At 39.0% G+C, this 12,269-nt stretch overlaps 1 protein-coding gene across 12 annotated transcripts in view; it reads right to left on the bottom strand.

The window, feature by feature from the left end:
• The window catches only part of ZNF385B (zinc finger protein 385B), a 141,430-nt gene that overhangs the window by 78,023 nt on the left and 51,138 nt on the right, over window positions 1–12,269 (bottom strand). Inside the window, exon 1 of one of the 12 annotated variants that reach the window (XM_054208668.1) lies at window positions 4,060–4,591. The exons of 10 other annotated variants lie outside the window; for them this stretch is intronic. The gene's annotated coding sequence lies outside the window, so the exon portion shown is untranslated. Of the gene's footprint in view, window positions 1–4,059; window positions 4,592–12,269 lie in introns of those variants that run through there. One more of the 12 variants, XM_054208658.1, reaches the window with a different exon arrangement.

The raw sequence follows: 12,269 nt of genomic DNA on the forward strand, positions 1-12,269 counted from the left end.
TTACTATAAAAAGCATCCAGAACAGAGGGAAAAGAAGTAAAAGGTAAGTTAAAAGCTGGCAGAACAAGAACAACAAAAAAACCCAAACCAAAACAAAAAGATGACTGCTATTGGCCCCATGGAATTTGGTGCATTTTCTGTGCAGATGTGTAGCTCAAAAAAATCACATCTTTGAAACAGATCTTAGTGAACTGTAAAGAGAAATTAAAGAGAAACTACAAAAATCCCTAATACATCTCACTTTTAAAAGAAAGATCAGCAAGACTATGTGACATTTGCAGAGTAAACAGCAAATAATGACAAGCATCAACATCTTGCTTGTAATCTGGAACTTTAATTACTTCTGAGAAAATATAGAGGAAAATAATTAAAGTTGTTAATTATGCAGATTAATTGATGGAATTATAACAACTACTTAGGCATTTCAGAGTTCATCTTTCAATAGCAACTAGATGTTGAGAGATGTGTTCTGTCTAATACCAGTGAGAACAATACAGACATATGGTCCACCTTTCCCTGAAGGTCTGGAATCCCTCTGCTCAAAGTTTTACTTACACCAGAAAAGTTACAAAAGCATAAATATATATTTGGCTTGCAAAAAAAAATTGTCATTGGTGATAAATCACAGCAAAAAAAAAAAAAAAAAAGAATCACATGCAACTCTCAGCTTTTAGAAGAGCTTATTATAGGGCTGGACTTAGGGGCAATAACAGCTTTGCCTGTAGACTGAGCAATTTAGGGAATCAATGAGATTTAACACACACAGCATGTCAGAAAGGAAATGCTCCCCAAAAGACTCAAGCAAAGAGAGGAGGACTGAAATGGGATGTAAAATTTCACTGTAAGACAAAGGTACAGAATTGAGCGTGAAGGGATACTAACTTAAGTGGGCACTACTCGGCTTGAGGCCTGCCTGGAGTTACCTGGTGGTCTTCAGTTCCTCCCATGACAGATGTGTACACTCACATTTGGCACTATCACATACGTAATTGTCTTTCTCAGGAGAGCAAACAGGTGCAGAGAAGCCTCCACTACTTATGTTATAATCACTCTGTGAAAAGGAGCCCGTCAGTCTCAAATGCTGCTGTTATCCTGTCTCTCAGGAAAATAAAATTAATTTTATTAAGCAACCTGGCAACTACTGTCCGACACTTCCATCAACTTGTACCAATTAATCTCATCAAGCCCAAGTTTATTTCAGTCTCATTTAGATTTCCACCATTCTGTCTCTTTTCTTTTATTGCTTTAAGGATAGTTGAGTGTATCTGACAAACAAATGAGTAGGTGTCAGCTCTTTACTCTGATGTTCACCCTCCAAAGTTTAAAAGTAAAAATGACAGAAATCTTGACGTTCGTGAATTTCCTTGCAATGCCTTTCAGCTGACAGTCAAGCATATCTAAACAGCTTTCTTAGTTGCTTGCCCTGACATCATACCACCAGACCAGTAAGTTTCCTCAGCATCACATGTTGGTAGCTCTCACATCAAAGCAGGAGCCCCCACCTCAACCTCCCAACCCCACCCCATCCAGGGTGGCTCGCTGCCCCAACAGCCTGCTCCCGTAGACCATTCCACTTTTCATCATTGCAGCTTACCACAAAATAAATTCAAACTCTGGAAGAGATCTGCAGAGAGCCTGTATCAGCGTTGACTATAAAGACAACTTCTTGAAGTGGTCTATATTTCAAAGGGTACCTGTCTGCATAAGCTTTTAAAATATGTTAAAAAAAATATCCAAGACAAAAATTTCATTAGTTCATTCAAACTAATTCCAAACTCTTAATGAGAAAGTTACGGGCCTGTTAATATCAAGTAATAGTTTGTAACAGGGCTCTCCTTTGAAACCTGCAGTTCCTCCGTTAACCACCGTAATGGCTGTATCACTCCTTTAAGTAGATCTGGTCTCAAACTGTACAGTAGAAGAAAGGGTAAGCAAACAGAATGCTTTCTGTAAGATGTCAGCTTAGGTTTTACGTTCGTTCTCACACAAAGGGTTGACATATGAACAGTCAAGGACAGGTAGGTTAGAGCTTCAGTTTAATTAAGAGTGTTAAGAAAGTCTAATATAACTGAGAGTTTCAAAAAAATGTGCAATTTTATTTGAATCACAGGTATGCTTTGGGATTACCTATGGACTTTCAAAACCAAAAGACTGCTCAGAAAGCTTCTGTATCAGAGACAAATGAAAACAAATAAGGAAATCAAGGGGTTTGGGTGGGAGACACTAGCAGCCCTGAAAAATCTTGTTTTATGAGCACTGCACCCCAAAAAAAGCAGGAAACATTCCCCCGACCCCCTCCCCCAAGGCAAGGAAACAGTTGGATGTGTTTCATAGTGAAAATAGGATAAATGATTGGAATAAAACAAATTAAAGAAAATATACTAATGTTATCTTCTTTTAGGAGCGACACAAACTGTGTAACTGGAGTTGTGAGTACAACCAAGGACCACATGAGTATCTGCCCAGTTCTCTGAAGTCTAAAACAGACATCAGATGGTATCTCATGCTGTTGTCAGTGAATGAAGCTGTTCTGTTTCTCTGCAGTAAACAAGGGTTTGTGTGATGCTGTCAAGGCAGACTCTGAGTAACAGCTGGTTGCAATCTCCATCCCCCATCTTTCTCGCAGGGGAGAAAAGCCGTCTTTGATAACAGATAGTTCAAACACTCAGGAACCCTGGACTCAAGAAATGAGGTGACACCTTTACAAAATACAGAGCACAAACGTGATAAATGAACTGGAGAAAGTAGCACTCAAAATTCAGCTAATTTAAAACTCCAAAAGGTGTCTTGGTACATGCTGCTTTGACAGCATACATACATACTAAAAGGCAGAATTCCCACAGTACATCCAACATCAAGAGTTCAAAGAGATTTGTCAAACATTGGACACAAATTACTTAATATATTTTATTTTCAGTAGCTCATCTGTCAATACTTTTGTTTTAGAATGGATTTCCTAATTTAGTACGTCTCAACTATATAAAAACTACTTTAATTCCTATTGTTCCAGCTTTAACATCAAGCATCTTTTTATTTTAATTTGTTCTCCTCTCATAGCTGGTTTCCAGCACTGGTCTCAGCAGTGTTCAGTCTGATTTTCTCAAGGCTTTTTCCCCATGAATGATTTTCAATTTTACATGTCAGCAAAACATCCAAGCCCCTGATACCATGGGGTAAAGATCAAAATCTGACGATAATTCCTCCCAACCCTCCTTTTATTTTATTTTATTTTATTTGTAAGAAAAGCATTGCCTTTTCTTTTTTAACCCGCTCCCTTTTTTCAGATCAACACAGAAGCCAGATGAGAACTTGAACTTTTAGCCCCTCTGGGAACTGAGCCCACTTTTCTAAACCAGGGTTTATTCTCTGTTCTAGCAATAAACTGAGCAGAAAGCTTGAGCTCCTCTCTCGAGGTGGCACATACCATATATACAAGGAGCTCTTTGCTTTTCATGCAACTCATTCCATTAAAGAAGGTTTCCCATTGAATTTTAAAACAGTACTTCATATTTCTTATAAAAACTGCCAATTGCATCAGCCTTACTTTTTTTTCTGGTATGTGTTCTGCTTTAAAATGTCACATGCAATACTTCAGCTATAGGTGCAATATCTATTACTGGCTGTGACCCTGCACTGGCATCATTTTGTTGCTATCAACAATCACTTGAGCATTACAGATTTTTTTGGCTGGCAACATCACCTACTGCTTTGTTGTTACACTTAAAGTTGCCATGGAGACAAAAGAACAGCTGAATAGCAATTTTAATGCTTGAGAAATGCTTATTCTTCAGTAATAGGATGGTACTTGCCAGTACGGAGTCTCAGGGTTTAATGGAAGTTATTACAAACAGTAACTTTTGAATTAAAGCCTCACTCAAAAAAAGGCAAAAGACAAAAAAGAGAGACTTGTGTTTCTTCCTATCCACCCTAGTGCTACTGGTAATGAACAGAGGCAGAGAAGACCATCTCCTTGCCATGGAACAAGAGATCAGCACAGAAGAAGTTGCCTTCAGCCCCACATCCTGAAGGATGCAACAGTCGCTGCACCAAGATGCTTACCTTATTTTCTCTCCAAATGCCTCTAGGTTGCAAATAATCTCAAAGTGGGAAGAAATAAGGAAGCTCCATGCTTCATCTTCCTCATCAACTCAGGTAAAGTGCTGCTCCATCCACAGAAACACAACACAAACTAGGAAAAACAAAAATCAAGGATCCTCTCCTTGAGTTTTTTTCCTCTAGCCATACAGAGTTGCTTTTTCTCTAGCACAACCCTTCCTACACAGAGTATGGGTAGAAGCTCAGACTAACAGCTGAGTCCCGCTGCTCTCTGCTCATAATCCATTAACTCACATTACAGTATAACTTGCAACTGATGGGAATCGAGGGCGCTGGGCCCCGGGATACTTGGCGCCTTTCAGATTCCAGTCTAGATGTTTAATTCCTTCCATCTAACTGCAGCTCCTGCTCCTGAGCGGACAGAACGCATGGGATCAAAATGCGTATCACCTAAAGACTCTTCTACCTTAAATCCCATTGTTGGTGAGTCAGAGAATTTCTAAAGATCACCATAAATAGCAGATTTTCTCCGGTTTGGTACAGTGGATCCGAGACAAAATGCAATAAAGCAGAGTCTTGTTCCACAAAGCCAACCAGTAGGCAAAGCAGACAGCTGTCAGGGACAGCTGAAGGAATATTTTCTTGTGCAAGAGCCTTCCCCCCCTACCCTCCACTTGACATTGCTGCCCCTCTCCCAACACCTCAATGGCAGCAAGAACACAAAACCGATTCCCTGGGGTTGCTGCCTGATCCTTCCCCAGCAGTAGGAGGTGCAGGATAATACAGTCAGGAGGAAATATTCTAGAAAGACAGCAAATGGTAGAGGACAATGCACGAGAGGAGGAGGAGGAAGACTGGGATGAAGATGATTCTTCCTCCTCCTCACCAGACCTTCCTGCTGGAAGACTCCTGCACCGCCACTTCTCAGTCACTGAATTGTCTCTGCCCTCCCTGCCCTGGCTCCCCACAGCCCCGACATGCCACTCACGGCTCCTTTTACCTCTACAGAAGCCTCTTGCGAACCGCCAGCTTTCAACAACCCAGTCTCTGTGCCAAAACACGTCTTGTTGACACTTCAGAAAGAACACTTCACACTGAGGATTACGATCTTTTACTTGTGTTGGACAAAATCTGCTTTTGCTAAGAAGCCTTGAATTGACTTTGGAGCTCACAGAAGTAAAAATATTAAATGTTAATATATGAAAGAACAGGCAGGCTGTGACAGCGGAGGTCTGTTCCTCTAGCTTGGAAGTTTCCAGCTGAGTGAGAACATTCTATTGATAAGCTGAAATTAAACACACGGATTGATCCTAGTTTTACAAATTCTCTGATCTACAGCAAAGGTGCTTAAAGTGGAAATAAAATTCTGGAAGACCACTGTTTTTTTGTTCTTTTGAGCAAATACTTTTCTATTACTTGAGGGAGAAGAGGAGAGATGATGACGAAAGAAGATTTTATTACAGTTATTTAATTTCAGCATCTCAGCAGTCATCTGGAATCCTAAGGTCTAAGGGACATGAGGCAAAAGATCACAACAACAAAGCGAAAACATAAGAGCAACTTAATCAAAAAGAGGGTATGACAATATTTTAAATAAGCTCCTTGCCCACTTGCAGGAGATTCATTATCCCAACCTCAGTTTTGCCTCAGCAGGTCCTGCTCTAGACTTGTCCCACCACAGAGAGTTTGCACAGCTTAAGCAAGTCAGCTGGGCAGATGCCCAGCAAGACAGGAACTCGTTCCAAAAAGAGAGAGTGCTCTCCAATCATCCATCTTATTCAGAGGCACCAATACGGATGGCCGACAACAGCACGCAACACCCACTTTGTAAGAGCATCCATCAGGGCCAGCGGAGGGCCAGGACTTGGGCATCACTCCCCCAACACTGCAGCAGCTGCCAGTTCCTGACAAGTCTGAGCCAACACGCTGGTCTCCAGCTACAGACTGAAAAATGCAGTCTGGCACATCACTTCTGACAGGTTGCCAAGCCCAATTCCAAATCTCTCTAAAAGTGAAGGATGAAGGGAGAAGATAAACCTTTCTGATCCTTGTGTCCCCACAGTCAAGCCTGAATGGAAGGGAAAGAAGGCCACGCACCAGGAAACTAGGTAAAACTCAAAGGGAAAAGGAAAACAGCTGAGTGGCAGCCTCAGCTCAGTCCCACTGGCATTTTTATCAAATAAGTTTGGAATTGTTCCCACCTTGGGAGAAAAAAAATCTTCTCTGAAACACAATTTAAAGCAATGTGTGACAGGGCAGGAAATAAAGGGCTTCAATTTAAAAGGTTGTATGGAAAGACCATTTTATAGGGGGAAGACTTTTGAAAAAGATTGCTTAATGAAAAAAATTCTAGATGGAACTCAGAAGGAAATAAAGCAAGAAACTGATAACTTCAAGGCCAAGTTGCATTTGAAGATTAACATATATTCAGAAATTATGAAGAATGTGAAAGGGTGTGCATTTAAAGCTTAACAGCTATTCACACAAATTCCTTGTGAGAGACACTGTACTAGCATCTGTGTGAAGTCACATCTGTGTGAATTCATTTCAGGACACCTGAGAAAAACCCAGACATATAACGTCCTCAGAAAAAGTATGAGTCTTTTTTTCACATGACAACTAGATTAAAAAAGAGAAAAATTAATGCTTGGAGATAATTATAACCAGTTGACTTGCAGTGGTAGACGTTTGCCTAGGATTTCAGCTCCTATATTTCTATTTTAAATATCTTAAATAAAGGACAGTATCTGGATAAACTCAGGGGTGAGGGAGTAGGGTACTCAGACTACTCAACCGCGAAGGAAGAAATGCATTTAAGATGACAAGTAAATAAAAACATATAAAGTTTTAGAAGGGATCCAATCAAATTATGGAAATGAAGAATGGTGCAGAAATGGGCAAACACACCCATTGATCATCTAGCAGCTTCTAGCAATAAACACAAAAAGCACAGACTTAACTGTTATCTTGCTATATTAGCTTAGTACGTCCTCACCGCACCTTAGATAGCGCAATGAGGGATTCCTTGGTGGGAAGGTGCAGATGCAGGAAGCTTTTCCCTGGAGAAGTTTGGCAGAGAGAAGCTGCATTGCTGCTCGGAGCAACGGGCTCTGGGCAGAGCGTGGCAAAGCCACCATGCAATGTCCTTGCCACAGCTCAGATTAAGAAACCTTGCTGCCCTTCCAGTAAGTCCATCTTTCATCCTTTTGTTTCTTGCAGTATGAACAAAGTTCCAGGTGCAATTTAGTAGGAGTTTGTGTATTTTCTCAGAGGTCAGTATCGGGTACTTCGTTATTTATGTTCATGTTTCCTTAGGGAATTAATCTTTAGGGTATCAGGGTTTTTAAATTCTGATGAAAGGTCTTAAAATTCCCCCTGGATTTGTATTCATAATCAACAGTATTGCGTAATTCCTAAGTACTCAATGACTCACAATTGAATATCAAATACTTACCTTGTAAAAACTTTTGTTACGCTTCTTAATATTTCTTACACTTTCCTTGCTCTAAGAGTCTAGGATTTCAGTCCCTGATGTTTGGATTTACAAGAAGCAATTCCTCTCTTTCAAGTAGAAGTCTTTCCCTTGTTTAATTTTAAAAAGCAAAGACGGTGCTGAAATCCTCATTTTTGTTAGACTTGCATAACTACATCTCAAAGTACTTCTCAAACAGCTGTAACAGGAGCATTTCCCAAATCTTATAACTAGCCCTCCAAATAGGAGCAAAATAAATCCTTAGGTGTATGGACTCAGCATGTTAAATGTATCTGGGTGAATCTTCCCTATTTAGACCAAGTAGTAGAAAGTTTTATTATTTGTTCTGTGGTTAGTTTTTCTGTAAAGAGCTCACCCTCCCAGTCCACAAATCTTCTAATTTCTTTTAACTCAAAGAGCTATTCAGATCCCAGCAATGTACCTTTGAAACATTAAGACTACTACTAGCTTTTGTTACTAGGATAGTTAAGTTTTCACTATTAATTTAATTGGATTCCTGATGACGAAGAAAAAGGGCTATTTAGTTGTTTTTGTTTGCTTGTTTGTTTTACTATTATTAAGCTGTAATAGGATCCCATCCCTTTCATTATCTGATACTATTTCCCAATGACCGAACTTGAACATGGATTCAAAAAGTAAAATGATACCGTTCTTAATGTCCCAAGAGCAGACAGCTAAAACAGTAAACTGATACCACTTACAGCTGCTAGAAGTAAGCGTTTGGCTTAAAGACCTTTCATGTAATCTAACAAATATTTCAAAGCACCACACATGCGCAGAGTATGCCAGTAAAAGTAACTCCAAGGTTACTGCACACAAAGGAACAGCACCAACCAAATGGCAGAATACTGAACATCACCTTTATGAACCTGGTGACCAGGACAGGAACCACAAACTAACTCCACTGCAGGGAAAGCACCATTCAAAATGTACCTGTGAGGATACCAGATATAGACAATTTTGAAATAAATCTTACGATGAGGTTATTAAGACCCTTAAATGCAGCCATAGAACAGCATTACTACTGGTATTACTAGGACTAATTTAGAAGGAAATTAGTTATCTGTAGCCCTCACTGCACCACAAACGTTTGAGGCGTAAATGCTGTAAGCAAAGAATTTCCCTCAGTTTGATACAACGGGGCATAATTAGGAATGATGGGATGGAAGAAATTAATGGTATTTCTAAGGCTTAATATTGGGAAAACCAATACCCAAAACAACCTGTCTAATAAAGCAAAAGGAGAGCGTCCCATAGGAAGGGTAGGAAAGCCAAATAGCTTAGGATTTCAAAAGAAAGATCAGAAAACAATGACATTAGAGAGTGCAGCCTATTTTCACGTATTTCAATATCAGTTTCACTTGTGTTTCAACTGTATTTTTAATATTAAAACTTATAAAATGAATTTTAAATGTGATAATTACCATAATTTTAAAATTTAAAGAGCACAGAGTCACAGAGTAATCATGTAGTCTCTAACACTGCTGATCTTAAAGTATATCCTTTACTATTGAGTATACTCAGTGAAAAGCTGATTGATTTTTTTCTATAGCTGGAGTTCTGCTTATTCAGAAGTGACTCCCCATGGAGTCCTTCGCACTCAAGATGCAGAACCAAAAAGAATATGCCCCGCCTTCTAAGACTTAACTTTTCTTTCATTTAAATTGGACAAAGACCAGATTTTGCGGATCGCTGAGCCTATTTCTACTCTCACATATGCTCTTGTCCATTAGATTAATTCCACTAGCCTCAGAGTATTCACAGGGGTAAAAAATAAAGACTGAGCAAGCCAGCCACAAGACACTTTCAGCTGAAGTTTATGCCCCATGACAGACCGACCAACAACTGATAGGCAGTGGAGATGCTCATCAACCTTTTGTTTTCAAGCATGTCAGAAATACAATATGCCACTTCAGAGGCCAACTACTCATTCCACTGCAATGAGCGGCAAAACTTCCAACAAAACCAGAATTACAAGCTAACAACATTCACAGAGAGCCTTGTAAAACCTGGTCGCTCAGCTTTATAGCTTGGCACGTACCATAAGCTATAAGAATGCTGGGAAAGCGAGATGGACACCCCGCTCCTTTACCTCCAAGCATTCCCTGTACCTTTTACTGGCTGATGTGCCATCAAAATCACATAAGCATAGAAATTACTTTTTCAGTTAAACCACAGGATTGAAGCTATCCTCATTCCTCAATCTTTTCAAACGCTTTAAACACTTTGACTTACTTTCTTTTCTTGTCTATAGTGCCCTTAGTTTCCTACAGTTCTAAGCAACCCTCTTCCCACTATTAGTGATATCCCTACTCTGATCTTGACTGTATCCCCTGCAGGTTTTTTTTCCCTAGAAACGCCACTGCTTCCTTAATTCTCTACCACAATGCTCTCTGTTCTGATGCCTCCTCCTCCCTTCAGTTTCAGACAGCACATTAAAAATAAAAAAGTTGCAAATACTTCGTTCATACAATTTACCTTCTCAGCTCCAGCCATTGACTCACACTTACGCATAACTTTAAGTTAAGTTTTAAAATTATCAACTTAATTTTAAGTTTTAAAATGTACATCTCCAAAAAGGCCTCTCTTCCCAGGCACCCTAAAAAATCCTCTATTTACAGAGAAGCACTTTACCTTTATCTGTAGTTCTAGAGATTTGGGACTATCTGAAAGGAAATAGGCTGGCTTTTGGATTAAACTAAATGAAGCTTCTTGGTTTTGCAAGAACATGGGAAGGGAGAGAGCAGGGATTCAAGAAGAGCTTTAGCTATGGACATTACCTTTCAGGACAGAATTAATGATTTCCTATGAGGTTTTTCTACTTACCAAAAATCTGAATAGATATGCAATACATGTAGAGATGTTCAAATTAAGATCTTTGAACTACTGTTATTTCTTTAGGATTTGCAGCCCTCCTTTTGCAAGTTTTAAAAGTTTGTAAGTGAACGTCCTATAGTTAGATTAATATTTATCCCTCAAAAGGGACAAAAAAAATCTGCTTTCCAGTCAGCCATGACCTTTCTATGATTTACTCATACACGCAGTACTTGGTTTCGGTGTCAGAAACACAGGACCGAAGTACCCACCCACATGGCAGGGCTGCTTTCTTGTTCTGCTGTGCTACTACCTGTCATTTCAGGAAGTTGGCAGTAGCTTCTCAAAGAACTTTTCAGAACTATTTTTAGACTTATTACTGACATTTCTACCTAAGTTTCATCTGTGCCACCATGACACGCTCACCGACACTAATACATGGTATCTCAAGTCACTAAAGAGCAGTGATTAATATCAACAATTTTTACACAGGAGACAAAGGAAATGAATCAACCTAAGAATAGCCCTGGAAACTACTGCCAAACACAATCTCTGATCGACACAATCCTCTTAAATTCAATCTTAAAAAAGAGAGAACAAAATTTGGTTTTAGTAGCATCAAACCTGCAAAATATTTTTAAACTCTTTAAAGGTGGAATTCTGGGAAAAAACACTTTAGATGCTTTAGTTACTTTTCTGGGAATGAGCTGCCTTTTCAGAATCCTTCTAATTTAGTGTCTACCCTTAAGACATGAGCTACCAACAAAAAAAATAAATTAAAAAAATCAAGGAATGTAGAACAACACTATATCTTTTCACATTTTTACTTTAAAATAATAATTGGATGCTGCTTTTTAAATGTATTGCACTTTCTAAAGGAAAAGCTGGCCTATGGCTGACTCATTAGCCTCTTGACATAACTATTTCATTCTGTCCTCCGAGTCTGGTTTCATGAAGGCCTCCTGATATATGTCAGCAAGAACTACTTTCATAAGAACGCTGTTAGGACTGTATCCCTAAGCAACCTTAAGTAATATAGAAGTAGTTTAAGTGTCCAGAGTCTGCAATAGTTATTATTCTATGTTAACAATTATGTATTATACACAAGGGTATATTATATTTTGGGTTATTTACAACAATGAACAAAACAAAGAATTGTACATTGAACACAACTACAGAAGTATATGGCAAGTTTAGGGTTTTTTGAGGGCAGTGTTTTGTTCCAGGGATTTACTTTTATTAGCCTTTTCTCAATCAATCAAAACAGGGTAGGCTGTTTTGAGGATAGGCTTAGGATAGACACCGTCCAAGTTGTTAAGCAATACGGTGGTTTTGTGTAATACGGTAGAAGGTATGATTGCATGCTTTCCTGAGAAAGAACAAGAAATACAGGCAGCAAGGAGCAAGATATGCTGAGATGAACTTGAGCATTCTTTTGTGTTGAGCAAATGTCTTGGCATTTAACAATGCACATATTGTTGTAGGATGACAAAGAGGAAGAGTTCAAAAAGAAATTTTCTTGCCTCCATTCTGAAAGCTCTCTCTTTCTTCAGATTCCCCATAAAATCTAGAAAGAACAAACTGATTCTTTAGTCATCAACTTCAGTTTAGGACACAGCACAGCATCACCAAGGACATCCATTTTAATTACTGTCTAAATATCTGCTAAAAACAGAGGAAAAAAATAAAAATTACTTCAGAATATACTTTAGCTACATATGAAAGTCTTTTTTTTTATTTTAGTACCACACAAGCACACCCATACAAGCAGGATGCTAAATAAGAAAGCAATACTAAATGCAGCTCTGCATAGAAATGAAGATCCACGTCGGCCAACAGGTGGGTTTTGAAAACAACATACAGGAATGACCTTGTGAATGCTGGTGAGATGCTTCATCAGTTGTGA

Source organism: Rissa tridactyla, chromosome 7, assembly GCF_028500815.1.
Source record: "Rissa tridactyla isolate bRisTri1 chromosome 7, bRisTri1.patW.cur.20221130, whole genome shotgun sequence".
NCBI lineage: Eukaryota > Metazoa > Chordata > Aves > Charadriiformes > Laridae > Rissa > Rissa tridactyla.